The 26,500-nt window shown below is 35.2% G+C and overlaps 1 non-coding gene across 1 annotated transcript; it reads right to left on the reverse strand.

Moving 5' to 3' along the window:
- Positions 1-16,791: 16,791 nt before the first annotated feature.
- On the reverse strand, positions 16,792-16,868 carry Trnal-caa (transfer RNA leucine (anticodon CAA)). The gene has a single exon. It is a non-coding gene; the product is annotated as a tRNA-Leu (tRNA).
- Between the last annotated feature and the right edge of the window lie 9,632 nt (positions 16,869-26,500).

Consider the following 26,500-nt stretch of genomic DNA (forward strand, 5'->3'; position numbering starts at 1 on the left):
TTGCGTTGGCATACGTGACAGGTGCCAAACTTGTGATTAACCATTAATTTGTGACAGACACAACCGCTTGTTAACACAATGGACACTATTCTGAACGAGTTTCTCATGAATAATGAAAACGTCATTAAAGTCGTAAAAACCATTATGATGAGTTTCCGTACATTCCAACAGTCAATCTTGCCAAAGTTTCAGACCTAAACGTATGTAAAGTTTAAGTTTCCGTAGTAAAGGATTTACCATTTCCCTTTGTTTTCCAATGTACATAACGAGACAGACCTCCCCATTAGAAACATATAGCATTGTTAAGAAGTCTGACAATTTTGTAGCATATTTCTTAAATATGATTATTTTTTAGAACGTAACAGACGAGGATTTGGAAGAAAACAAAGTGCTAGAAAATGGAGACGTTTAAATATATGAATACATTCTTAGTATAAAGAGCGAGGGGTTTTCATAAGACACTTTCAAAGAGCAGACGTTGTTGTAGGTCCACAATAGAAGGCTGTCTCTCTTGACAAATGGGATTTGTCAAAGAAAATATAGTTCAATATGATTGAGATATTCGACAAGATTGCCTTTATTCACTAAAATTAACAACTGACGCCAAACCTATATAAACCATGTCAAAAACAGACGAATATTTAAATTTACAAAAGGTATGTCAAGGACATCATGATATATACCAATGACACTTGCAAGCCAGCCAACCAAAATCTGGGTTTAATCATCAAAAAAGTAGAAATAAGAGTTGTTTTACTTTTTGATGACACCGCTAATGTCTGATTTTCTGCTCAATATTCACAATATGGTCATCACACAAACGTGCATTTTGGTACTGAATAGAGAATGCACTTTAACCCAAAAAGGGTCTTATTCATAAACTCTTGAAACTTTGTTTTATCCATTAACTTTAGCATTCGTTAGTTAGGAGCACGCCTCAGTAAAGTTTGCAGGTGTTATGAAATGTATTATGTATATTTAATTTATTTTGTGCGCTTGACTTTTGTCCATGATCGAGGATAGAATTTTGTTACGTATCTGCTTTATGTCTTGTTTGTAACTTATAAATATGCCGTTTGCTTGGGTTGATGTTCAAGATTATTGCCTCGATTATGACCGTAGTAGATTTTAGAAATGAACATGTTTACAGTTGTGGTTAATTTCCATTTTTTCATTAAGATGAGTGAGGTTTTTTTTAGATAATGTTATTGAAACACAGATAAAGTGGGGGTTTATATCAGTTTGAGATTAACAAAATTATTAATTCTTCCTTTAATCTGTAGAAGTATTTACTGTCGTGTTCAGATATAATTTGAAAGGAATCTTTTATTCAAAATATTATTCAATGATATATTTGGACAGAAACGCTACTTTGGAAGTATTAAGGACTCGTTCCAGATTATTTCATTGTGATATATCAATACTTTTGCCACATCAGTACATTCAAGGTCTGAATTCATCCAAAACACCGCCGGAAATCATTCGGATCACTCTATACTTTTAGACTAGTAAAAGAACTTTTAGGATTTTTTGGACTTAATTCACAATACTGTAAGTTCCTTTACAATTTTCACTTTGTATCGTAGTCAAATAAATTATTTGTTGAAGTTTACTAAACTTGTTTTTTTTTTTTGTTTTGTTTTGTTTTTTGTTGCTGTTATGTAGTTTAAAATGACAGAGTCAGAGTCAAATGTTAAAATCATTGCTTTAAATAAGCTTGTTTCAAAGCAAGATAATAAACCGATCTGCTTCGATCAACATGATTAAAGATAAGAGATATTAAGTCAGTGTGCGAGGAAATTTTAGGTATTACTTTCCATGGATTTAAAAATTGGATAAATATCAATTTGAGCCATGCAAAATATTTTGTATGCAACTTAATGATGAATATAGGCTGTCACCCAACAAGTTCTTTGGCATATGTAATTTTCAGCGATGTTCAGCATTTACATTATATTTTTAACATTTAATAACTTCTTTAAATTCTTGTGTCTCCAAACCAGTATTACTTGTTACGTACTAATAGTATTCAACCACTAGGTTCCATCTTGTGTTGGGAATGACCGGTTATTCGAGGGTATAGGGATTGGTGCATACAAGCAAGCGGTGGGAATTTTCACGCGTCCTTCTGTAATATGGAAGGATAGTACTGTTGTAACTGTTGTGTTGGGTGGGGACAGCTACATTGAGGAATTAACAGGTAGAGGAAACAACCGAAATTCTAGGGTACATATTTAATGGTTTCTTATTTTAAATTAATCTTTTGTATCTCAGTAGTGAGTTGTCCAGAAGTTTATTTGAAAACATGTAAACTATTGGCGCATATCTGATCAGACTCGTACTCAATTTCAACCTCTGCCTCAAAATATAAACTATTTAATACTTTATGTGTAAGGGGCTGGCAAAGATTGTCAGAGTTCAAGTATAAAATATATATTTCCTTTAAAACTATTTACAAGTTATTGCTGCTAATTAGAACAACTTAATCTACTATTTGTCTTTAATATCATTAGCATTTTCAAAAGCTAAAAGAAATTATAAGTCCATGAAATAGTCCTTTATTTTAATTGTTCTCTCTTACTACATAAACCATAGAGCTAGACCTCTTAAACCAAATGATTAATAGCCATAAGGTCCAGGGGTGAGTGTGCTGTAAAGACTGCGTGTATCTTTTGACTGAAAAAGTAGAACAGTTCTATTCAATATGACTACATGCGAAATCAGACAATTGAAAACAGTTCAGACATATTAACTGTCACTACTACACTACTTTCTGCTCTGTCTAGTGTATATAATAGCTTCTATATGCCTTAATTTATGTCGCGAGGGATCGGGATTGACTGTATATTGAGGAGGTAAGTACTGGGTCGAAAACGCATTAGCAAATATATTTGCGACTAGGTTCCATGCCATTAGGGTGGAGGAGTGCACGCTTTTATATATATCATAGAATATGTTTCAACTAATCGAACGTCTTTAAGGTAAAACAGACGAGTGACATATATGCATATATGGAATTTTTAATATTGCTGAGTTTTCCGTACGAAAGCCAACACATAAATCCCGTAAGCTAACCGAAATAATCAGAGCCTAAAAAATAACAAGAGCTGCATAAAGCAACCTCCAGTATAAATTTTAAAATGCGATTACATACTTAAAATGTACAGCATGAAAATTTAAGGATGTACAAATTTGTTATTGTCCTGTTTGAAAAGATTGTACAAATGTATTCACTATGAAATATTACGTCGTTTGCAAATTATTTCTCTCTCTCTCTCTCTCTCTCTCTCTCTATATATATATATATATATATATATATATATATATATATATATATATATATATATATAGTATGTACGCTGTATCAATGATATACCACGAGATGTATAAATTTTTCATTAAAATGAAACGAGGCTTGCCCGAGTTTCCTTTTAATGAAAAATTTATACAACCAGTGGTATATCATTGATACAGCGTACATACTATACATAGATTTTATTTATACCGCATCAAAGTTTTCATTTTGTATGGGAGATAAATCTGGCGGCCACCAACAGTGCACTTTAAGGGAGTGAACTCTTCACAACCCTTTGCATATATGTACGCTCAAAAAAGAAGTTCTGTATTAATTCCTATATGTTTCCTTTAGCAATATTAAATGAAATGAAAACACAAGGCTGACAGTTAACATTCAAAATAATTTTAATCATGTGTATGCAAACATTGAATTTGCAGCGTTCGTTGTCATGAACAGTAACAGGGCGGCCATTTGCATCTATAGCAACAGTACGATTCGAGCCAGAAACATCAACATAATCAAGGAACAATAGATAATTAAACAATTTAACCTTAACCACATTTCATTGATATCGTTTATGTCCATATTTCGCTCTTCCTACTGACTGTCAGTGTCACTTTCAATAATTCTCCTACGTTTCCGCTGTGTGGGCCCTGTTTGAGAATTCGCCTGTTGAAAGAAGTTGACCCGGTTAGGGATCTCGTTCATGTTTTCCGTTAGGTTCATAACAAACATATTTTGTACGGTGATGTTTGATCCGTGGAATGAGCTGCTGATAATCTGATTCTGCTGAATATTACACGTTTGGGAACTTGATATACTACAGTCTGTTGCTGTGCAGTTGGAAATTTCTTTGTTGTGGGGTTGGGGGTTGACAGCATCATTACTTGTGTGGCTGGTGTTGCTCTGACAGGTAACTGGAGTACGTTTGTTGTTGTTTTTCACTAATGCTAGAGTAGCTGTTTATAGACTGTACGTTTTTGTGGCCTGAAATTTGCATGATATCAATTGGGGGAATGTTTTTGTCTCTTAACTTCTGAATTAAGTACTTTCAGCTACTTGTGTTTGTTAATTTCTTTCTTTCTGTAATATTTGCCTTTACTTTCATTTTTTTTCATGATGCATCCAAGTTTGTTAATTCCAACGATTTGTTTCCTAAACCATTTTGGGTTTGCCGCTGAGATTGGCATAGTGTTGGGCGCAATATAGAAAGGATCTTCACGTTGACATAAGTCTGCTGGTCTTAGCTCAGCATACCGTTTGTAGATAGCAAGTGGATCTCCCTTTCTTTTTGTTGTTTTTGTTTTCATACATCTTAGGATTAATATCCCTGATGTCCTTGACATTGTCTCCTGTTCTTGTTTTTGTCTGCCTTTCATTGAGTTCAAGATACAAGAGGCCATTCACATCTTTCTTTAGTGTAACATCCCCCATTTAAGGTTGTAATGTTCAGTCACTCCCCTCAAACCAAAATGCAGAGTTGTTAAACCACAATGTGTTAACAATGGCTTCAGGTGTTTCCATCCCCATTAGTTTTTTTACTATACAAGGCATTTATTTCTTCGTATGTGATCAGTTGACTCCGATTTGGGTTTATTTCCTTTTTCTTTAGATTTTAAATTTTTTCGCTTAGCCCGAAGTGCTTCCCTTGTTAATGCAAAATTTGTGTCTCTTCCTCTCATGATTGTACTTGCATATTTATTGATTTTAAGGTGGCGATCGATGGAGCTGATGATGCTTCTTAAGCTGTTCGGTTTAAACTCAGATCGATCTTTTCTCCTAACACTGAGTATAAAACCAGCCAGGTGCTGATCCAATTCAGATGGGTGTATCTTGTGTAAATTTCTGAATTCATTTTTTGACTGCAAGAATTCTGTCACTAGCCTTACATCAAAAAGTGTCTTTTTTAAAGTGTTTGCATTCTGCTTACTTTCTATAAATTTCAGTATATCATCAGGCTCATGGTGTACAAATCTGTCTTCCCTAACACAATGATCATTTTCATTTACAAATGTTTCAGCCATGTCTCTATCAAACTCTCCAATTAACTCACAGTTTAGTAGATTAAATGTTGCTTCATCATCTTGCTGCTTATCTGATGTCATTGTTTTCTTTATTCCACAGAGTTGCAGTGTTTGATTTTTGCCAGAGGGAGAGACTTGAAACAGCAGTGTTGACAGAGATGACAGCAGACGACACAGGATGGAGCTCAATAATATTTATTTCCTGGATTGAGTATGGCTGTTGTTTTGTTGTTGTTTTTTTTTTGTATAAAAATATTATTTTCTATAAAAAAAATATTTTACAAGAAAATCATTTTTCTGTTATTTTTTCCTTTATAAATGTAATATTCCAAGAAATTCATATCCATGTTTAGAAAGTATAATAACTATAAAAACATGTTCATTATGCGTATTCATACGCCATGGGCAAATCACAATTTGATATACCAGTACTATTGGTATATCAAGTTGCTTTATACCAACAATTCAAAGGCCATGTTATTTTTAATGTATGTGGTATATATATATATATATATATATATATATATATATATATATATATATATATATATATATATACCAAGAATCAAACACAGGACCGTGAGGTACCGGTTTCCACGCCATCTCGACTAAGCGTACGCTCCCCCACCCACAAAGGATGGAACCTATTCGAAATATAGTCATTATTGCGTTTTCGACCCATTACTTAACTCCTCGATATGCAGTCAATCCCGTATCCTCGTGACAGAAATCAAGACATAAAAACTGTTATATACACTGAACAGAGCAGAAAATAGTATCCTTGCATGCTACAACATGATGCATGATAATTGCCACCGCTTGCCTGTAGGCACCAACCCCTATACCCTCTCGACTAAGAGAACATTCCCAACATAGGATGCAACCAATTGGTGAATACAATTAGTACGTAGCAAATAACACTGCCTTGGCGACCCACGAATTAACTCGCTAAATGCGCAGCCACACGTGACACCAGATTCTTCTGACATAAATCAAAGTATACAGATGTTTTATTGAAAGTTACAGATACAATGTTTAAATGATATAGGCCTATACATGGATGCCAAAGGACTTCTTGGGTTACTACCTATATTCACCACTAAGTTCCATACAATATTTGGGACATAAGGGTTCTGGCGGTTGGTGCGTGCAGACAACTGGATGTGAATGTGTTCCTAGTTTTGTTTGGTTGGTTGCTTACATGCATGCGTAATAAAAACATTATTTGCAGATCGTGAAAATTATACCGAAACCACAGAATAAAACACCAAACAACACAAAACCAACACAGAATATATAACACATTACTTGTCTTATTGTACTCCTCATTGACCGCCAATACGTATCCTCAATGATCACCAGTAGTCCCTGATCGAATAAATGTCCGTATGAAAAGTAAAACCTCACTGCCATATATTGTTATAACGCACATAGGTAAATCTTAAAGTAAAACACACAATCAAAGATACCCTCCCACCACCACCAAAAGGAAAAATAAAGTCCTTGATTTGGTACCTTTCCCTTGTTCACAAGTGACTACAACATGAGATCCAAATAAAAAGAAATGTAAACCATTCAATAGTATCTTTTTATTTTTGATTTTAATACGAACGTCGTCACAAAAGGGTGCACCAGTGTGTCCCAGATGGATTGCTTTGCTACAATGCACAATTCTGTCACGCATGAGCTCTTCCATATAACAAATTGAGAGATCGTGATCACCACTTACTTAGGGATAAAGTCGGTGAATCTAGCCCAAATAGCAGTAACTATGACTGGAGGTGTGTTTTTGTATTTATTATTTTTTGGGAGAGCGGTACCTCTGTAAATTTTGTAGGGAGGATAGACGGAATTTAATTAAGAAATTGTATTACATGCTTCCTAATACCTTGAGATACCAATATTTAATGAGACATAAAAACAAATAGTGACAAGCGTGTATATTTCTGATCAAAATTATAAGGGAATTAGAAACGGAGCTCATATCTAAATCAGGTACAAGTGTTAAGTTCATGCCTCACCAATTTGCGACCTTATTTATAGCCACTGTTTTAAGATGATCTCACAAAACGTGTGCACTTCCATATCTGCCATTTTGATTCCACAGCCAAGCAAACCGACACATAACAACATTGTTCTCCCCACAAAATTATGAAAGCACGTATCATTTGAGCGTAAGGATATCATAATACATCATTTTCTGTTCTGAATGTGAATGGCGCTGGACTGAATTCGAGACTTATTGTCCTTTTTTCATCGAATAAAACTGAAACTTCAAATTGCTTTGTTATTCTTCCATAAACAAATACATCCATCATTAAATAGACACATAAACAAATGGATATACAAACAAAAAGTACCATGTAATTGTTTTCAATTTACATGGGCTGAAATTAATCATTTGGTTATCGTTCGAGTTAAAAAGCCAATCGTTAATAGACAATTTCATATTTCTAAAAGCATTTCAAGAATACTCGGTTTTGACATTCGGCACAAGGCCATGTTATGTTAGGCACACGTTTACTTTTAATACAAAGAAGATAAAACATCTTTGCACAGTTTTCGCTTTCATCAATTCCATTCGTCAATCATCTCCACCACAGATGCTATATATGACTGTAATAATTAGAAATGGGTCTTTCAGCCGTCTTTGGCACAAATTCATAAAAGTTTTGGCATAATCCACATACTATGAAATTTTAAACCATAATTGTTATTGTATCCCGAAGATCATTGTCCGGAAATATTCTTTCAAGATGACAATCTTGGGGACATCATACAAAATATTTTTGAAACGACAATATTGTATGTTTGTCAAAATAACCGCATTTCTATTTGATAACAACGTGCATGATTGCAGATCAACTTCACTATTCCATCTTTCGATTTAAGGCAGTGAACTTCAAGTTGTATTTTGTCTTTCGTGCAAAAGGGACACCTCGTTTCAAATATAATCTGTGTATCATTTTGAAAGTGAATATCCTTATCAATGATTGAATCAGATTTTTATCCTAAATATATGTGATGACTTATGTTGACAAAGTTTTGTTAAGGGATCAAAATGGCGACGCAAAGTGGATATTTGCGTACACAGTCGTGACATCTGTGAATACAACCTGTACATGTTGTTGTTGTTGTAGGGTTTAACACCATTTTTTCAGGACACGATATATTATACATGACGGCCAGTATTAATGGTGGAGGAAGAACCCGGGAAAACCCCCGGAAAGAACCACCGACCAACGAGAAGCTACTGGCAAGCTTTCTCACATACCCACATTGGCTGAATCCGAGACTCGAACCCACGCAGACAGAGGTGAGATGGCAGTGATTCGTAACGGAGAGCGCTTTAGACCACTCGGGGCCCCCAACCTCTGTGTGTGTGTGTCTATATATATACACAAATCCGACCTTTAGGCGACAGCGTCTAAATTGCAACCTTTCGGCGACATCGTTGTATACTGAATATGTGTGGGTAATGATTGTGCCTATATAGTGAATACTGTATAGAATACTGAAAGGAATATGAAAATACAGGAAAAAGTGGTAAAATAAAATAAATGACAAACATACATTTTTTTGTCGCCCATTTACTGTCGCCGAAAGGTAAAACTATGTACGCTCATGCATAAAACCAGCCTGTGGGCGACCGGTCGCGAATGATTCATGTGTCGCCCAAAGGTTTAGTATATAACTCGCTCAGATATAATTTATATGTGTCATCTAACAGTATTATATACATTGTATTTCGGTATTACGATTACCAGCGAGACGGAAATAAAGTGATCGCATGCGTTGGACGGTCTGAATATCGGGGTTCTGCTGTCGGCATCCATAAAATATTGGCTTATGTGATCACTTCTTGTAATCAGGCGACTGTTTTAGTATACTTATTAAACGGGACTGGAATAACTGGCCTTAATCCGGAATAGCGTAATGGTTTTAATTCGGAATGTATAAAGTTTTAATCTTAAAGATAGGCGTGGTTATTTAGATATAGATCGATTTTGCAAATATTTTGTTGGAGATATTGTTGTTTAATTTTTTTTATTTGTTTACTGTATATAGCAATCATTATGTACATGAATTTCAGATGATTATATGCTAGTCTGTGAATTAGTTGATTTTCCATTTAAAATATCTTTGCATAATTCACTGGAGTCAGTTATGAATGGGGTCACAGGTGGCCGAGTGGTCTAATGCGCTCACCTTTATTATATCAGTGTCACTACCCTCCGTTCGCATGGGTTCGAGTCTCGACTCTACCTACGTGGGCGTGCGTGAAAGCTTGCCAGTAGCTTCATGTGGGTCAGTGGTTCTTCCCGGGTTCTTCTTCCACCACAAATACTGGCCGCCATGTAGAGCCACATAAATTGGTGTTATACACGTACACATACCAACCAACCAACCAACCAATTAAATTAAACTGGTTTTTGTCCTAATGTAATGGATAGACGTTGATAACATTATGACCAAGAACATCGAAGAGTATTTTCGTAATATTCTTAGTTTAATGGTAAACATATCCACATATCACGTAGGTGTACCAGGTTGGAATCCAGCAACCTACTTTTCATTTTTCCTTTTGATTATGTATATTCAACGTTGAGTTATGAAAGAGAACTATGTTATTACTAAGCAGTGGCCTTAGCAAACGCGGGGCTGGATTTTGATTATTTTGGCGGGACCCCTGAATTTACGCGAGGGGCCTCCTGTGAGCACTGCATTTGGAAATAAACTTTTAAACAAGTTTTATACAATATCGAACTTTTCATTTCTTCCATCGATTTAAATTTACTTTCTCTCTATAGATATATTTTTTTAAATTTACTAACGCGCGGGGCACCTTGAATGCGGAGCCCAGTTGGGCCACATCGGTCCAATCGACCAAAAAGCAGGCTCTGTTACTACTACTATTTTCTATACAAATATCAAGAAAAACACAGCAGAAAATAAATGGTGATCAGCAGACATTATCTAGTAAGAGAGCTTCTACTTCAGTTTATTATACATTTTGCTCGCCAATATGTTCGAGTGGAACATAAAGTAAAACCGGCTTGTATTGAATGAATAATGGATATATTCCATCCACAAAAAATGAAATAAATGAAATATATCCATTATTCACTCGATAGAAGCAAATACCCTCTATCGATAAACAGCATACCTTGATTTTATATCCATGATGGTAAATGGAGAAGCTGTCTGAACTATTTCCAAAGTTGTGTGGCAAGGGGACAACCCAAATGATATATACTATCTTTAAACAATTTACTGATAAATAAATGATTTTTTAAAAAGTTTGATGAAAGTTTAAGACTTGGCTGACTTCCATAGTTTCAAATGTAGTCATCACCGTCCAATTCATATACAGTTTTGCTAGCTGTTACAAAAATACACCATAATAGCAAGCGAAAGTTTGAATTTTATTTTCATCAATACGTGTACTGATCGCAGCCGTTTCAGGCATCCTGAAATACAGATTTGTATAATGCAGTCAAAACTGCAAAGAAATACACGAAAACTGAATTATTCGACAGTTGATTTAGCTACGATTTACCTGTTACTAAGTGAAGCTGGGCAAGATTGGGTCAGAGCCTATAGCAATTAAACAACTCAGTTGTAGAAGACGAAGAATACATAGCCATACTTAAAGTACTGTTAGAAACCTTTTTAAATAGGGAATATTACAACCTAATGGAACAGTTGGGGAGGGGAATTATGAAGAAAATTAAATCAATAACCAAAACATTTTGTCAAGTCAAACAAAACATAAGACGGGGAAGGCAAAGAGAATGCAATACAATAATAAATATTTAAATACAAAAAGAAGAGGATAAAATAAAAGTGATGAAAGTACGAAGCTTTATAAGATTGCAAATTAACTGGCACAAAATAATGGCAGGATAATTCTACAATTTATACAATAAAGCAAGAATGATGCAAATCATGGAAGAAATAAGAAAATGAAATAGAATGCATATGGAAAAACTAAAAAAGATAACATTACCATAACTAAACCAACACACATAATGGAAGAAATATACAGCTTTTAAAAAGAACTAAACATTACAAAAATATATCACCGGGGGGCGGGGGTGATAGAAGAATACGCTGGGAATATAGAATTGTCGCAAATCCCACAGGACTCTATGTCTCAGTGCGAAAAACTTATAATATCAAATGAAATAATTGCAGCATTCAAGCAACTCCATAAAGGAAAATCAGTTGGTTCTGGTGGCTTAACGACAGATTTATATATTACCTTAAAATATCTCTTAATTCCAATATTAAAGATATGATATTCCATTAAATAATGAAATGACGCCCACGATGAAAGAAGGGGTAGAAACATTTGTGTATAAGGGGAAAGGAGATGTAAAAGACATAACGAGTTGGATATCGATATCATTTTTAAATACATACTATAAAATACGTAGTAAGATCCTTTCTAACAGATTTAAAACACGTGTCGGAAACATAATTAACATTATATTCATAACAAAATTCTAACCTTAAAAACAGCGGTTGATTTTTTGGAAACTAAAGGAGAGGTGGGGGCCTTGATCTTATATGTCAAGAAAAGGCTTTTGACAGAACAGAGTATAGTTACATAGATATAGTTTCTTATATATGCACGATGAAATTTAATATAGAACGTTCTGCGAGACATGATTGTTCCTTATCGATGCTATTATATGTAATAGCAATAGAAGCCCTCCGAATAAAAATACAAAACAATAAAAATATAAAGGGAATTTAACTCCCAAACCTCAAAAAAGAACTAAAAATGGTACAGCATGTTCTTGACTAATACAAATTTTACATCCGTTGCCTACACATTCAAACATTTAAAAAAGGAATTTATGGACTTTAGGAAAGCAATAGAATCTAAAATTAATCATGCAAAAAACTGAAATTCTGTTAAAAAGTAACTGGCGGGAGAACAACCCTGGACTCGAACCAGAACTTGTAACGACACGTGTAATAGGTTTAGGAGTGACTTGTGTGTGTGTGTGTGCTGGCGGGGGGAATCTAAGAGTATACAAATTCAACACAATTGAGAAAAACTACGAACTAACTTACAAATGTAGGCACGTGCAAATTTGAATATAATGGATCGAATGCAGGTCGCTCAGACATATGTATATTAACATATGGTATATGTTTAACTAGGTAGATTTAAAGGACAGCATGATAGATACCTTTGACAAAGAAATAATCCTGTTCATATAGGGAGGGGAGTTACATTACCTCCGCAGCGAAACTCATAAAGTAATGATCGAGGGATGACTAAATAATCCAACATCTTAGACATTATAAATTAAAAAATATTTCAAAAAGCATTATATAAATTAAAACTAGATAAAAGGGAGTCTGTGTACAAAATATACATTTCTTTGTGTATACTTTGAAACAAATGCATGGGATATGAAGAAACCAAATTAATAGAACCAACAACAAAAATGAGATATATCAAAACTATAGTTCTTAAATATATAGCCAGATCAAGAAAATATGGACTGAGGGAAAGTATTTGTTTGGCTAACTGAAGATGTAGCATTTAGAAGATATTTTTAAAAAAATTACCACTATATCACCTTTTGTAAAACAACGTTTAATTGCAAGAAAGTAATTCGATAATGAACTGAAAAACAAATAAAGAGAGAAAGAAATTAACTGCAAAAATAAAAACTCAGCATCGTACCTTTCAGATAGAAAGCCTACTATACACAACGGATAAAAATAGCAAAGAACTATACAAAGAAATAATAAATTGCATTACAGATGTCTTGATCAGGTGTGGTAGAACATCTATTCCGACTTGAAAGAAAAACAAAAACAACACCATGGCCTTGTAGAAACCCTGGTATATCTTATACATAAAAAAAACATATTTGTCTTTCTATATGTTCCGGCTGCCAAACAAAAGGTCACGAGTCTGAAACTCGTAGCGGCATTCGCAATATATTTTTTAATTACTTTTTTATATTTATCTTCAAACTTCTTTTAAACTCTCTCCCCCAGTTTATTTTTTATTTCTTTTATTTTTTTAATTCCTGTCCTAGGACGGCAATCAACCTAGTCATAAAAAACCGACATTTGTCTTTCTGTGAAATCCAGGCTGCCAAACAAGAGGTCACGAGTTCGAAACAATCGACGGCATCACAATTCTTTTAAAACTTTATATGTATTTGTATGTTTAAACTTTCTTTTAAAGTCGCCGATACCAAAGTACTTTACTTTTTTTTTAATTCTCGTCCAAGGACGGGCAATTGACCTAGTAAATTAAAATCGAGTGGTCCTGTTCGCCGAAACATAGAAGGGGGGGGGGTGATGGTAGGGGTTGGTGCATTTCCAGAAAGGTCAGTCAGACATACCTCTTGCAGTAGAAGAGAGGGGCCTTAAGATAGGAACTGCACGGCTTCCCCGCCAGGAATGGGAGGAAAGAAACATTCTGAATAACAATTTAACAAATAGAAAAGGAAAATCATGGGCTCAGGTACCCGAGTGGTTTAAGATGCTCGCCCTTAAAATCACAAAATATTCCCATCTCGCTCGCTTCGGATAACTCGAATTTCGGGCTCGAATTAAGAAAACATATCCATCGTTAAGTCCACCAACACGTCGAATCAGATAAACAATAACAACAACAACAACACAAAACAAAGAAACAAAGTGCTTTAACATGCGTTAAGTCTCGGGGTTCCTTTCCTAACTGAATCCTAACTGACTCTTGCATTATGCATGAGAGAAACTTTTGTTACGTCAAAATACCATACCACTCAGACGTGATCTCCGATTTGTAACTTTGAAGAAATATAGAAATGGTATAAAGGGTTATCGGCAGAGTTTAGACATCAGTGGAGGTAACCTCATTGTGTGTAAATTTCTAATAATCAACCATTCTGAAGTTACGAATGTTATTGATTAACACACTTGGCCAACGTGTTTCTCATGTTATACACTACACCAATGTTAAATCCATGACCAAAATATAACTGGGGAGGTCGGGGTGGAGGGGGGGGGTGGATTATATGTTCTGTGTAAACTTTATTATAAAACAATCCAGTTGGTAAACTGGATGGACTTCCGTCAAAAAGAGATTCAACTCAAACTCGGAAAGAAGGTGATGGGGTTGGAAGGTTTTGTGTTGGGGGGGGGGACGTGATTATAAAAATCGATTATACCTAAACTCAATCCCTACTCGTACCTAATCACATTTCACTACACCCCAACCAAACCGGAGTCGACAAAAATGGCCATTTCACCAGTATCAAATATATCTGGGTTAAACGTAATGAAATTATATGCAATGTTTGTCTCGATGTCTAGGTAATTCTATACAAAAATAATATCCACTGGATATGGTCACTAGGGAAGATATTTTGGAAATTATATTGTCTCTACCATCCGAAGATAATAGTCGTATCGACATGTTTCTTTCTAACACGGCTGACATTAACAATACTTATGTATAGACTATTTCTTCGCTCATTACTCTTTATTTCCTCCATTAAGAGATTTTGCTTAAGGCATCGAGTTAGGTACATGACAAAAAGGTTTCATAGTTACATAAAAGAATAGTTTCATGTATACAAAATATACACAGCACCTCCACGCACAACCCCAACCCCCCACCCCCCACCCCCCACCCGCGACACAATGCGTTTCCCTTTATACATGTAGCTATGGGAGTGTACTTTTCAAACATACTCAGGGGCCCCGAGTGGTCTAAAGCGCTAACCATTATGGATCACTGCAATAACACCTGTGTCTGCGTGGGTTCGAGTCTCGGGTTAAGCCAATGTAGGTATGTGAGAAAGCTTGCCAGTAGCATCTCGTGGGTCGGTGATTCTTTCCAGGGTTCTCCCGGGTTCTTCCTTTATCATTAATACTGGCCGCCATGTATAGCCTCTCGTGTGCTGAAAAATGGCGTTAAACCATACAACAACAACAACAACAAACATACCCTGATGGTTTCTTTCATTTCGGCAATCGCTATGATGCAATACGACTATCTGCGAGTGACCCTGGATGCATTTCCCCAAGGATCCGAAAAGTGAATCAATTCACTTCTTATAAATGAACATTCAACTGAAATTATTATTATCATTTAAAATTGAATATATTATATATGTATAACAACAACATAATGTTGCTCTTGTTATTGTTACTCAGATCAAAATTAAGAGTCATATTTTCAAAGTTATCTGGCTTGCTAGGACTCATTGGTCTTAAAATAAGTAACAGAAAGAAGCAAAACCAAAACAAGAACAACGCGCTGAATGGAATACTACCTTATCATTGGTCAACTGAAAATCAGTTATAAATAAATACAGGTATAAATAAATACAGGACATCATTTTATTTTAACCAATGAGAGGACAGTATTCCATTCAGCCGGATCTCACATATTAAGCGGGCGCGATCACGGCCATGTCGAGCAGTAGCGTGGGAAAATGATTTGTCATTCCTTAATGTTATGATATTAAGTCAAACGTTTGATAGGGATACACAGTCGACTGCCTGAACTAAATATCGGTACCAAATTTATTAAGCTACGCAAAGAGTAGCTTGAAATATCAGCGCTTATTCTTAAATAGGTCGCGCGAGCAAGGAGACAAGTGTCCTCTCTTGTAGTTATTATATAGTACATGTATGACAGGTCAATTGTAAGCAACGATACGAGCCCCTGTGGTGAAAACGAAATGACCGGTTGCAACGATATTTTTGTCATCTTCATGCGCATGAAATGCTTTATATATACCGTGCCCAACGAATCAGGTGCTAGTCCCTAAGTCAAGTCTATACAAATACTAAATTTACATCAAAAGTATATTGTCACTTTCTTTCGCAAAAACTTTACATTTCAGAATTAATTATGGGCCATTAAAACTAATATACTCTTTGTTATGGTCACTCATTTCTAGACTGGTCCATTGTTGTGCATATTATTAGTACCGCGAATCCAGTATACATGTATATCGGCTAATTGACATAATGTCAATTGGCAGAAATTGAATTTAAGTTTTGATAGAGTCCGTAAAGATTAGATTCAATTTGGATCTAATTAGGTTTTACATGAACAAGAAAACGTCTTAGCAGTATCTAAAAGCAACTTTATGACTTTACTTTTAATTGTATGTAAACAATCATTTCATGTCAATTGTAGTGAAAAGAGATAGGTTCGCATATTAGGATGTGTGTGTGTGTGTGTGTGTGTGTTTGTGCATGTGTGTGCGATTTGGATTTATAACGTAGCTTTAACAATTATTCAGTCATATCGCTACGATGTCTGGTGGTTTACAGTGATGTCTAGCACTGAGGAATCATAATGCAGACATGCAGCATGATGTCCCACCCAGTCACATTATCCTGACACTAGACCGACCAGTCCTAACACTAACTTCGTAATGCTGAGCGTATAGTGAGGCAGCCGTTTGTACCATTTTTATGCCTTTGATATGACTCGGCCGGGGTTCGAACCCGCGACCTCCCGCATTTGAGGCGGACGCTCTAACCACTAGGCCACCGGAGCGGTCGCAGAGTAGATTGTACAATACTGAGTTTTATAAGCTCGTTCTTCGTGTATCATGATACATGTCGGGTTTGCTTCATTACAAAAAGAACTGGGGGCCCCGAGTGGCCGAGTGGTCTAAAGCGCTCTCCGTTACGGATCACTGCCATCCAGGGGCGTATTAACCATTAAGCAGACTAAGCACGTGATTAGGGCACCAGGGCCAAAGGGGGCACCCCAAAGTTGAGAAAAGGGTGAAGAAAAAAAAAACGAATGAAGATTTGTAAAAGAAATTGATAAAACTAGTGCAAATTGATCATAATGTTCTGTTTCTTGATCATGGTGCACCCTAGGGTTATCGTCCCAGGTGTACGTGGAAAGGAGGGGGGCACCAGGATTTGTCAGTACTTAGGGCACTAGTGAGCCTGAATCCACCCCTGCTGCCATCTCACCTCTGTCTGCGTAGGTTCGAGTCTCGGATTCAGCCAATGTGGGTATGTGAGAAAGTTTGCCAGTAGCTTCTCGTGGGTAGGTGGTTCTTTCCAGGATTTTCCCGGGTTCTTCCTCCACCATTAATACTGGCCGCCATGTATAGCCTATCGTGTGCTGAAAAATGGCGTTAAAGCCTACAACAACAACAACAACAACAACAACAAAAAGAACTTACTTTATATAAAAAAACACCTGTCCCCACTAGCTTTCTTAATTGGGTTTTCTGAGCATTCGGCAGTTATTGTTAATATATGGGGAGGGGGAAAACGCTGAATTTGTAACTATCAGTTCGTGCGCATGACATCATATACGTAAATTGTCTTGATTTATTCTCTGGTTCTTTTAGGCTTCATTAAATCATGGAAGGGTATATTTGCTTTGCTTTTAGACCTTTGTAGAAAAATACTAATCTATTTTTCAATCTACGTATTTATAATGGTTTCCAAGACAACTTATCCAATATCGAGGTCATACTTCCTGGCATATAGTCATAATTGAATGTAACAAACCTGGCTACTCGTTTTCCGTATTCTTTTCAATTTCATCTTCTAAACCCTGGGAATTGGGGTACTGTACAAGCGTATTCTAAAATAGGTCTTACTAATCCTTTGTTAGCGAGTTCTTTCGCATTTTATGGGCAAGATGATAAGATATGATACGTCTTTATTGGCTTAAAATTCGAGTTAAATTCGAAGGTTCCATTTCAGATCGTATGTACTTGTGAGCTTTAAATATTTTGTTTGATTGAGGTTTTCTAACGTCGTATCTTCTAGTAAATACGACATATTGTTTTTTTTGTCATTTCTTTCTTGTCAATAAGCATATACTGTATTGTTAAGTTAGAATCGCATGCCACATTTTAGAACCCATCGTCCAAGCTTTTTTTAATGTCTTTTGCAATATCTTAGTATCAGGCTCGGTTTTGATTAATCAGTAGCATATACAGCCATCTGCGAATAGTCGACGTTCTTAGTCAATTTCAATTAGGATGTCATTGCTTTTGCTAGGAGAAGAGTGCTGGTCAAAGTATTGTTCCTTGCGGTACTCTAGAACATACGTTGTACTAGTACTATGTATATTTATTTTGCATTGTTTGTTAGGTTTGTTAGGTTTTTCTTTATATTTCATTAAATGCTATTGCAAAGTGACATTGCATATTGGATATAACCTTGTCCAAAATCAAGTTTATTTTCTACTTGACCTGAATTGTTTTATGTCTTTATTTTATTCTGTAAACAATACGTAGTAAAATATTTTCTATATGCATGGGTTATTATCAGGATCATTATTAATATAAGCAAATATGTTTATATGGGTCTGGGTCTATGTTATTCGCATTCCCCTACAATTTACCTGATATTGTCCAGGTTATATATTATAATTTTAGTAACAGACTTTCTAATAATAAACAACATTTTATTTCGTAATCATTCAGAACTTTCTAGAAGGTTATTTTGCATTAGGTAACGTTTTGTTTCTTCTGGGTTTTTTCTTCCGTTTAATTGTGAACTGAGGTCAAGTATGGAAATATACATTCTTGTCACTGGAAAGATAATTTGTATTATTGTTGTGTCCATTATTAATTTGGAATTTATTTCTTGCAGTGAATTAAAACCGGGAATTTTATTAATGTTTCAATAAAAGACTGTTGGCACATCAGCATGATACAGGTCATCACAGACAAACCAACTCCTTCAGCATTGAACTTAATTTGGAATTCTACTAAGTTTATTCAGAATTTTAAATTATTAGGACTTTTGTCTATAATTATATGATTATTTTGGAATTAATTTGTAATACCGTAAGTTCTTTTTTAGTTTTCACTTTTTATTCAAGGCAAAGAAATTATTTGTTGAATTTTACAAAGCTTGTTGATTTTCACTTTTTTTGTTACTTGTTTTAAGAGCATGGACTTGTAACACCAGCCAGATTTGGGACCATTTGTCACTACATATTTTTCTCGGAAACAAAAGGCGCATATCCAGCGTTGAGCTTTGCTTGCAATTCCACAATTCATGGGGGACCTGTCAAAATCTTTTTTTCAAAGTCAAAAATACAAATTGTCTACTTGGTCACCTCTATCCACATATTTAGCCCGATCATCAATAACTTAGCAATGTGTGTTTCGAACTCTGAAATTTCCGTAATGCATGTTTATCATAGTTATCCAAGTGCTTTATGATTAGAACAGATAATATGTTCAAGCTCTTTGCAAAGAACACTGGTGAGTGACAACGGGCGGTAATTATTGGCCATTGCGTGATTACCTTTTTTCAGTAGTGGCCATGCCATTTATTTTCCAGATACCAATCCTTGGGATGTTGTAAATGTCCAGTGATTGTTAAAATGTGTGTAAGTACTTGTGTCAACTCAGAAGATAGTGCCTTAAGTACCTTTTGATTTTATCATCCGCTCATGAAGTGTTTGATAGGTTTAAACCATATAGCAACTTTTTAAGTCCTAAACATGTCGCTACTGTATTACTAGTTTTGCTACCTTTGGTAATATACAAGGCGAAGCCATATCACTATAGTAGTTAAAACAATGCAGAATTGTGTTCATTGTATCGGTTTCTACTAGTCTGGTGTCTGTCTTTGGTGAATGAATGTCATGTGCGTCTTGTTTTTCTTCATGTATTTCCGGCATGATTTAGAATCTAATGTAAGGCTTCCACTCATGTTGTTGATGCAGTTGTGTGAAACTTAAAATTTAAACACACACACACAAAATCATTCAGCTCTTACCCGTTTCCATTTTATTCTAAATTTTTCATTGCCGGCGAGTTCATATATGGGTCACCCTAGAGTCAGATGAGAAGTTTGTTTTAAAAAGTATGCCGTACTGTAGGTTTACATAAGAAGCACTCTAGAGCCAAACTGGAATTTAGCATTGTGTGTTCCTGGAGCCAAACGGGAGTTTTGGGAATGTTGTTATTTTTTTAAAAAAATTATAATCTAATACGCAACATTTACAAACCAGCTACCCGTTTTGTTTTTAACGCGATACATGCGTCCCATAATCCTGCAACCGCTTTTTGATCACTATCCAAAGACACAGACTACAATCCAGCAATCTCAATAAGATCAGATCTCCGCTGTCAAACGTGACGATATGACGACGACCGTTTAAGGGTCGTGTTCTGGTGACCTTTGAATTTGCCAATAGAAACGCAGCTTTAAAAAATATGACAGTGAATCAAAGCGTTCCGTACACATTGTTATCCTTCATCCACACTGCTCAGTCTCCAAATGCAAAGATATAACACTTCATCTGATTGGCTGATAAAATTAGCGATTATGGTAATAACATGTTACCAGAACACGATCCCTAAGTTGTCGCTGTCAGATCTACACGTACAACAGTGGAGATCTAATTTTAATCAGTCCAGCAACTGCTTTTGGATCACTGTTCAAGCACACAATCCTGCTATCCTGCGAAAAGTTTCGGAATGTTTATGCATACGTGCTATACCAACATACACACAAACAGTAGAGTAGTAATAGAGGTTTTTGATTGATCTAGATATATAAAAAAGTTTTACTCATGACTGAAAATGGCAGTGATTATTTTTAGTTGAAAATTCGTACGTTCACTGTTCTATATTAAGATATTATGAACGTAAAATTGTATAGTGTCTATAAATAGATACTGACGCGCGTGTTTGCTGTTACTAATAAAAAAATTAGTAAATCTATTGACACGTTTTGGGTTGTTTCCCACTGGACAGGTCGGTTAGGTGGATTCTTAGAAGAAATGTTATTTCCTATTTTATAGATTAGATCACGTGAACAGGTATTTTGAAATGTTAGATTAAGTTGTTAGATCTGTACCATGGGATATATTGCGACAAACAGTCGTATTAAGACTTTTGAAGGTTCATAAGAGAACTGAGCAATCAAATTCATTCCTATTTTGGATTATAATTTCATACGTTAAAATGAGTTTGCAAACGAATTCTATGTTGTATTTAGCTATTATTTAAGAAGAAAAACAGTTGTTTTGATTATTCAGTGGAATAAAACGGGCACATTATTTATTATTGCTAAAGAATAAAGACAGCTATTGAGAAAGTTTATTTCTTTGAGGTCAGAGGTCATAGTCATGTATTGCAAAAATAAATTTGCTGAGTCAAATAAACCCCGGTAAGATTATATGGAGAATTAAAAGCCATTTATGTCAAAAGGTTCTATATCACCTATTGGTGATTGGGTCATCCCTGTCCCAATAAAAATAGTAAGGGAAACAGGAGCTTCTCGCAATATTTTATTAGCAGGTACTCTGCCTTTGTCTGACAAGTCTTCTTCTGATGAAAGTGTTCTTGTTTTGTAGTAGAGTGCGTTTTTCTTCGAATTCCACTCTATAACGTTAATTTGTCTTCACACCTAGTTTCAGGACCAACGACTATCAGCGCTGTGAGTTCCTTGCCCATTAAGGATGTTCACTTATTGATAGGCAACGACTTAGCTGGAGATAAGGTTGTGGTTAATCCACTTGTAACTGTCAATCCTAGTTTGGTTAAAAAATCTGATCATATTTGAAACGAAATCCCTTATTTATATCCTGCTTGTGCAGTTACTAAAGCTATGGCCAAAAAATAAACGCTCTTGGTAATAATGTTTTTCAGGAAATTATTCCTTTGTCTGACACATAGGTTGGTCAGACTTTTGATGAGGACACCTTTGCTCCTGTTACTGATCAGTAAAAAGGTATTGATCATTGTGATCATATTTTAACTACTCATTCTCTTATTTCTAATCAGGTTGGCAAATGACATTCACTTGTCGAAAAGGAAAAAGATCCTGATATCTCCTGTTTGTTTCAGAGGATTATTAGTGAAGCTGATTCTGCAGATGTAACAACTTGATAGTTTTGGAAAATAGGGTCGTTATGATTAAAATCGAGACCACCTGAGGCACCCGCTGGTGAAGAGTGGTCAGTGAGCTATCAAACTGTTGCTCTTATGTCATATAGACAGGAAATTCATAGTTTAGCTCACGTAGCTATATTGGCTGGTCATTTAGGAGTCAAGGAAACCTATCAGAAGTTCTTGCATCATTTTACATCTTCTTACATCACGTTTCCAAATATTGCAGATCTTGTTTAATTTGTCAATGGCTGGTTTCAGTTCCTTTGAACTAGGTTTTGGACATATATTATCCATGGACTTGTTAAAAGAAAATGCTTTTTCTTTACAGAGGAATCTGATACTAATCTTTATAAATGATATCTCTGATTGTGAAGTAGCAAGATATAATCTTCTGTCTACTCACTCAAAATTACTAATAAGGCAGGTCGCAAGTACAAAGGTATGACTTTTCAACCTGGTGATAAAGTTCTGTCTCTCTTGCCAATACTTCAAAACCCTATTTAGGTTAGATATTAACTGTCCTTACAAAGTTAAACTGATTTTGGAAATGTTTGGATTGTTCAGTGGAAATAGAAAGTGCTCATTTGACTATAATCGTTTTGGAACTAGTGTAAATTATTCAAACAAGTTCTGGATGACACCATTTTGACACATCAGGATTGTTGGCAAACAAGTATATTCTTGGATCTGAAAATTATTCGGAACATTTCATTCTTTTGGACCGTAATATGATTATTTTGGATTCAGTTCATAATTATATGTTACTCTTAGATTTTCTTTTCAAACCATTGTTAATTAAATTCTTTGTTAAGTTTTACAAAACTTGTCACTTTTTCTTCTTTCTATGACTTAGCTTATGACTACAGACTTGTAACAGTTACTGATACAGGTGACAACCCTCTGTCCAACATGACTTAGTCCTCATATCTTATGAAATCACACATGTACGCATGTGAACTGTGGATTATAATCCATGAAAGTTACCAACAGGCATCCATGCAAGAGGATAGTCATGTAGAATACCACTCTACTTGAAAACCACGTCTTCGTGATTGTGACATGATAAATACAATGAACTGCGCTTCTTTTTGGTATTTATAAACTTTTTATTTTAAAAGGAAATTACTCGACTTGTACTCTCTGTCAATCCACAAACCCCTGGTTTCGTACATGTGCACCGAGTTGCCAGTGGTTTTCCATTTCCACCAACACTAACTCAAATTCGGCCATGCTAATTCTTTGATCCTCAATACCCATCGAGTTATTAATTGTACTGAAACTGCTTTGTGCTGCCATGAAAAGTTTGGAATAGACACGTATTCCAGAATGCAGCCATACATAATGAAATAATTTTACCAACACCATCTGTGACACTGGCTCCCACAATTCCACTGGGTGTAGCTATAATAGTCAATGTGGTTGCGATTCATACCACACTCAGACCAAAGGCTGTTGCCGTGTCGATTCCACAAATAGCATGTTACACATTTTAAGTTTACCAGTTCAATCTTCAAAATTCACAATGTCACCTGGGTTAATGTCAGCAACAATGTGGCTGGTAAACTAAGCCAAATCTGCCTTGGTGGAAAATCTGCTCAGATTTTCATCAATACAACATCTGAGTAAATATTAACATACATTTGAATAATGTTAAGCAAACTTAAACGTAATTTCAATACACATTTGCCTGGATGGCGAATGCTCAAGTGCATGCAATTCTTTGACAACAACATGACCTTATATTGGCCCATCTGACAATGATGGCTGTCAGTCTGGGCTATCGCCATGGGTTAAATAATTAACAATTTTAGGCAGTGGTACCAGCCAATACAAGTCAAAATATAAAAAATGTTTAGGTCTTAGTATGTATGTTACCCAATTCATTCTAGGTCCCGTTGTCAAATCTAGGTCAACAATGCCATTTTGTATTATTTGTGGAATCCTCAACGCATGTTCCCCCACATAAAGACACCTAAAAAATTTCTGATTTTACCACTGCTAACAGCACTGAAATCTTTGCGACGAATGGAAATATCCCACTGAACTTTTGCTTTACTGGTACTGGTATATAAATGAAAATCTTTCTCTAATTACAAATTCCATCAATAATTTTCTTGTGTACTCTATTAGGATCATAAACTGCAATTGCTTCAACCCTGGATGTTACTTCATCAACATATGTTTCCTCAACAGTGTTAACGTTACAGAGTGTTTTTATTGACATATATCTTAGCGAATCATTGTCGGAGTGCACAATAATATTCACGAACAGATCCATAAGGTCGGCAAAGCTGGTTATGTGATTTAACTCGGATGCCGCATTTAAGACACCTATACCAACATGTCATGCGAGCAAATGTAATTTACAGTATACAAAATGGCAAGTTCTGCTTAATAGCTAACATTTTCCAAGGCCAAAACCTCTAGAGTCATTACATACCAATGCCACTGAACTTTATATATTTATAAATTGCATTCTAACAGAAATAATTATCTGTGTTTTCATAAAAATCATAATTTATGTTTCTAATTGTTGCGAGTATTTTGAAGACCATATGTATACGCTGGCAAGCTTTCTCACATACCCATATTGTCCAAGCCTGTGACTTGAACCAATGCAAATGTGACATGACAGTGATCAGTAAAGGTGACCCCTTTAGACCAGTTAGTCACCCCAGGGCCCCTAATTTTTTTTTTTTTTTTGAATGATGGTGTACATAATATCAGGCGTATATGCTCCTCAGTATATACATATAGTCTTCAAAATACTCACAGTGGACAGTATTTGATGTATGGCCATTTGCTGTAAAATACACCACTGTGAAAGTAATTTGCAAACCTGTGGTAGTGCATTTTACAAACATTTTTACACCAGTCTGCATCAACCAAGGATAAATGTCAAATATAATTGTGCGTCTTAACATAAATTTCTTTAATTCAGTATCTGATACCAAAACATAAATGACCACCGCTTGTACAATTACATCTGATGTTCTTAAAGCACTGTTTGCATATTGACACTATATCTTTTCTCTTTGCATGTGAATCTCTTTCCGCAAAACTTATAACACTGCATCATTTGCTTAGATTCTTCATCGTCGAAAAAAGTCTCATATTATTTATGTAAAGGTGTTGTTTGTAATTCAAGATATTAATGTTAAAGACATCTTTCTCTAATTATTTCATTCTTGATGATCATCACTCTTAGGCTACTATAGTCACTTAATGTTTTCAATGTCACCACTATCATCATCATTGCAGTATTTATTCATTTTTGGGTTCTCTTAATGTTAACTACTTCAGTTCTTTCCTGTACAATATCGAAGGACTTTTCAGGATTTTTTTCTTCTCCCAAGTCATGTTTACCGGTACATCATTGCTACTCCAAGACAATTTCTAAGTTTAATAAATTATCAATATTTCCAGGCTATGTCTTTAACAAGTCTCTGACTAATCTTTATGATACATTTATGGGAAACAGTAATTTAATCTTTACCTGTAGCATTGTGCATAATTCACTGATCTGGTAAAATGAAACCACAATTTGATATGTCAATACCTTCTTTCAAAATACTATAATATCAATCTGTGACTTTTTTGCCATTGATAATTGTGGTAATTGTCTAATATAAAAATATCCTCTGCTGCAGTTTGTACAAAATAATTTCAAACTACCTCTGCCACAGAAAATAAAATCATTGTAGTGGTGATCAATATTCCTATTTCTGCAGTTACACAAGAATTTGTAGTATAGCCACAATCAATAATATAGGCCTGATTGAAAACTTCAGCTCTGTATGTAATGCAGAAGGGTCATAATGAAAAATTGCTTATACAAGTAAAGTCATGAAAGTCTTTTTGTCCATCTTCTTCTGAATAAGACCTTGTCAGACCCTTTGTATGTGTACCTGGACTCAACTGATCTACTTATTTTGTTTGGTTCATGAGTCAATGACTGGTGGTAAGACTAATGAAACCACTAATTTACATGGGAAAAGCACAGATGTAAAGGAATACAACCTTCCGATTGGATTGATGAGAAAGAAAACATAACCAAGACTGAAAGAAAGAAATGTGAAAGAGCATGTTAATTTGTTTTCAATAAATAAATAAGCCTTTTCTTTTTTCAAAAATCACCATATTTAATAATAAAAATAAGCTTCTCTAACTCAAAACCATAAAACAAACATGGAATGTTTTAAACCTGAACATGTTCACAAGGTTGACAAGTCTGGTTGAAATTAGTGTATCAAGATTAATATAGCAGTTGCCAAGGGACACAAAATGATGCACGATGG

The sequence above is a fragment of the Sinohyriopsis cumingii genome, chromosome 1, assembly GCF_028554795.1.
Source record: "Sinohyriopsis cumingii isolate HCF-2022 chromosome 1, ASM2855479v2, whole genome shotgun sequence".
NCBI lineage: Eukaryota > Metazoa > Mollusca > Bivalvia > Unionida > Unionidae > Sinohyriopsis > Sinohyriopsis cumingii.